We start from the raw sequence: 4,319 nt of genomic DNA, 5'->3' as shown, positions 1-4,319 counted from the left end.
GTGTGTGTGTGAATGTGTGTGTGTGTGTGTGAATGCGTGTGTGCGACAAGCACAGAGACAGCATGCTAGAGCACACTAGCACACATGTGGAAGTCAGAGGACAGCTTTGTGGGGTTTTCTCCTGGTACCCCTTACATAGGTTCTAAGGATAAAAGCTGACCACCCGGCATGTGTGGCACCTTTAGCCTCTGAGCTGTCCCAGTCGGCCTGACACCGTGCTTCTCACGTCTTCCCAAAGTCACCTGGAGCTTTCAGGACAGTGTGTCTACCTACAGCCTACCATAGCACAGGAGGCAGAGCGGGCAGGCCAAAAGGGTGCCTCAGGAGAGTTTGTTCAGGCTGCAGGAGGTAGTGCCACTGAGCCAGAGGAAGGAAACAGGCGACCTTGCTCACTGTGGCCTCCCAGGGCCTTCCAGCTCTCCAGCTCCGGTACTGCCCACACCACCAGCTCACTAATGTGCAAAGGGGTGCTCCCCGTGTACTACCTCCTGAAGCTTCCAAGAAGCCAAAGGGGGACAGCAGCAGCCGGCTTGTATGGCGATGAGCTGGGGCAGGTTACAGACTCAGCTTTGCTTCAGGCGACCCCCACTTTGGACTCCTGTTTACAGAGCAGTACCCGGTATATTGGGGACATTTGGGAACCAAATGCTCTGAATGCCAAGCCAGTGTTAGCCACTACCCAGGAGTTTACAGGCGAACTCCCGTGTTTTGTTTTTTGTTTTGTTTTCTGTTTTGTTTGATTGTTTTCGAGACAGGATTTCTCCGTGTAGCCCTGGCTGTCCTGAAACTTGCTCTGTAGACCAGGCTAGCCTGAAATACAGAGATCTACCTGCCTCTGCCTCCCAAGTGCTCCCAAGTAAAGGCGTGGAACACCACCACCGGCGGCCTGTAAACTCCTATGTTAATGTACCTTCAGAATGCCCTCTCCTTCATTTTTAGTTAAGTATTATCATGTAAGCTAAGCATGCCCAGAGATACCCCTGCCTATCCTTCCAACCTTTTAACCATGTGCTCCACGACCTTGAGTTAAGCATACCAAAAATGTGTCTCCTTCTTCAACTTTGACCTTAAAATGAGCATGTGCAGGAATGGGCCAACCCCTATAGGAATATGCATAGGCTCGCTGATAAATAAATCCCATTGCTTTCTTTGTTGAAGAGAGCATTGCTTTGGAAAGAACTGCCCACTTGTGCTCATGACATTTATTATTTATCTTCATGGAGATGCAAACCCCTCGCAGTCCATCACAACCTTAGAAGAGTGAGCTTGTGTTCTCTTGATGGCAAGTGTGTGGTTGTGTGGACCAGGAGGGAACAAAGAGATGAGCAGCCTGCCTCTATGCAGCAGCAAGACAGTAGAGTGTTTAACCCTTTCCTATGCAGGGTCCTCAAGTTCTGTTTGTTTAGGGACATAAACTTCTAGACATTTCCTTAAAGGGAGCCCATCCAGACTGTTTGCAGTTGCCCTCTATTCCTGTGTAGTTCATTTGCATGCTTTATTTTAATTTCTTCAGCTTAAGAAAGAGATCCAGTTGCCAGACTGACCAAGAAAAGCATTTAAACAAGTTTGATCAGATTCATTATGTTCTGGAGTCGCCTCCTGTTGGAGGACTCACCAATGGGAAAACCAAATCACCTGCAGGTTCTGTCGTTGGTTTCTCTCTATGTCGTTTCCCCTTCATGTCCCGTGAACCTGATGGCTTTCTCCTGAGTTGGGCTAACTACTCCATTCCGCTTTTCTATATAGCCCTGCTGTCCTCACGCTTCCCTTTCTGATTAACACTGTCCACTGTCACCAGCCCTGATTCACACTGCCCCGCTATTACCGGCACTGCCAGTGTGAATGCATTCCTAGTGCACACGCTCTTGCCCCGAAGCCAGCTGTCGAACACAGGATTACAAGTTTGTGAGTGCAGCACTAAGAAGGAGGTTCAAGCTGGAAGCACAGAGACCCTTACTCAAGAGACATGATGAAAAGCAAAGGAGAAAGACACCACCTGGTGGCAACCCTGGCCTATGCGCACACACACACACACACACACACACACACACACACAAATGTACATACATATGAAAAAAATTAATTAAAAAATATGGCTAAAGCATTCAATGGTTAGCTACCACACAAGACACTGTTACTTTCTTCCCATGAAAGCTTACTAACTGGTGAAATTATTACATCTATAATCACCCAAACATAAGGACACCCAGAGGCACAAAGCAAAGTGGCCACATCTGCTGACTGCTATGTGGTAGCAGTGTTTCTAAGCCTCAAAGATGGGTGCAGAGGTACAGCCCAGAGTCACATTAGTCCTGACCTGGACTCACCTTCCCTGGCTCTAAGGTTCCCAAGGAACAATCTGTGTGGGATTCAAGAGTGTGTTGTCAGCCAGGCCTAGTGGATTATACCTTTAATCCCCAGCATTTGAGAGGTAGAGGCAAGCGGATCTCTTTAAGTTTGAGGCCAGCCATGTCTACAGAGCTACACAGCACCCTGTCAAGAACAAGGGCATGCTCTCTGCACTCACAGGCTCCACAGGCTCTGCAGTACTTCCCGGCAGATGCAGCCCCGAATTATAGACACCTTCAGGCATTTCAACCTAGTGCCAACATTGGCATGATTTCAGAAAGTCTTGTCCAACTCCTGTAGGATCCTGACCCCTGGAACCTAGACTAGAATGGGTGTAGGGACAGGAGAGGCACACAGCTGCCATCATCCCAGGCCCACCATGTTCAGAGCTAACACTAGGACCCCAAGATGACCCATTCTCAACTAGTTCAGGAACTCTGGCGCTGTCCCTAACATGGCATCTCCAAGAACTTCTTTCAAAGGCTCCACCCAAGCTAATGATAGCAGTTCACTTTGCTGGTACTGCTGCCATCAGAAGCAGTTAGAACTGTAACCCTCCTCAAGGGGCCTGAAAGCATCTCAGGGCCAAGAACACCATAATGAAGTAAAGATCCTATGTGGTAGGATTTTACAGGGGCTATAAATAAAAGCCAGGGGTGGTGGCACATGCCTGTAGTACTGAGGCAGGAGGATTAAGAGTTCAAGGATAGCCTAGGCCACAGAGGGAGTACATACATACGCACGCGCGCGCATGCACATGTGCACACACACACACACACATTATTAATAGCTCACACGCAATATGAGTTTAAATAATGATTTATTTAAAAAGCAGCATAAGATGTAGTATTCTTATATAATGAAATTATCTTTCTGCCTAGAAAGAAGCAAATTCTAGCAAATGAAATCCCATATGGAGGACATAATGCCAGTCAGATTGAGATCACAAGCACGACAAACACTGTGTGACTCTGTCTGTAGGAGGAACAGCCGCACCATGAAGACAGTGATGGCGGTCAGCTGCTGGGGGAGGGCAGTTTTTCAAGATGACAAGTTTGGGAGGCAGATAGGGAGAGTATCCTACAAGACAAATGTACTGAATACCACTGAACGGTAAGTCAAAAATGGTTAAGATGAAAATTTTATGTTATGTGTGTTTTACCACCAAAAAAAAAAATTTTCTGACAAAAAGAAAGAAACAGCTTGAACACCATGTCTCTCAGCAACAGTATTAGCATTGTATGGCAGAGCCAAAGGCAGCCTCGGAATACATGCTGCACATCTTTCCATCCAACTCCCAAGCACCCTTCCTTCCCTTCTGCTGACTGAAGCTTGCCCATCCTGTCAGTGAGAGTGCACATACCTTATAACTCACTGGCTCAGAAAACACAGCAGGTTTCCTGCTCCCACTGGGGACCAGGCTAGTCACGCCAATACAGCAAAGAAAGCACCCCGTGTGGTTGCAATATCTGTCTACCCTAGAGACAGTTAACAGACACACAGACACAGACACACAGACACACACACAGATTTCTTTTCCAAATTAAAGTTAATAACTTTTAGTTTTATTTGGTACCTCTAGCTGGCTATGGGGGAGGGTGGGATTCTATTATGGATATTATTGTCTTTTTTCCAAATGAATCCAACTCTGTTTCCTGTGTTTCAAAAAATAAAAACACCTGTTTAGTGCATTAAGATATTCACAGAATCCAAGAAAACCAGTTTTCCAGCCATTTTCCCTCAAATAAAATGTTGCTAAGACTTACTTGTGCAAATTCACTGATTTGTTACCCTAAGAAATCTTTCGTGGAGCTGGTGAGACGGCTCCTCAGGTAGTGGAGCTCACTGAGAAACCTGATTACCAGAGCCCCAGAACATACATGGTGGAAAAAGAGAACCGACTGCCCCAAGTGTCTCCTGCCCTCCACTCATGTGCCTTATCATACACTACCACTCCTCGCACACCGACT

This window comes from Mus pahari, chromosome 6, assembly GCF_900095145.1.
Source record: "Mus pahari chromosome 6, PAHARI_EIJ_v1.1, whole genome shotgun sequence".
Lineage (NCBI taxonomy): Eukaryota > Metazoa > Chordata > Mammalia > Rodentia > Muridae > Mus > Mus pahari.
Note: the sequence above shows the minus strand (reverse complement) of the source record.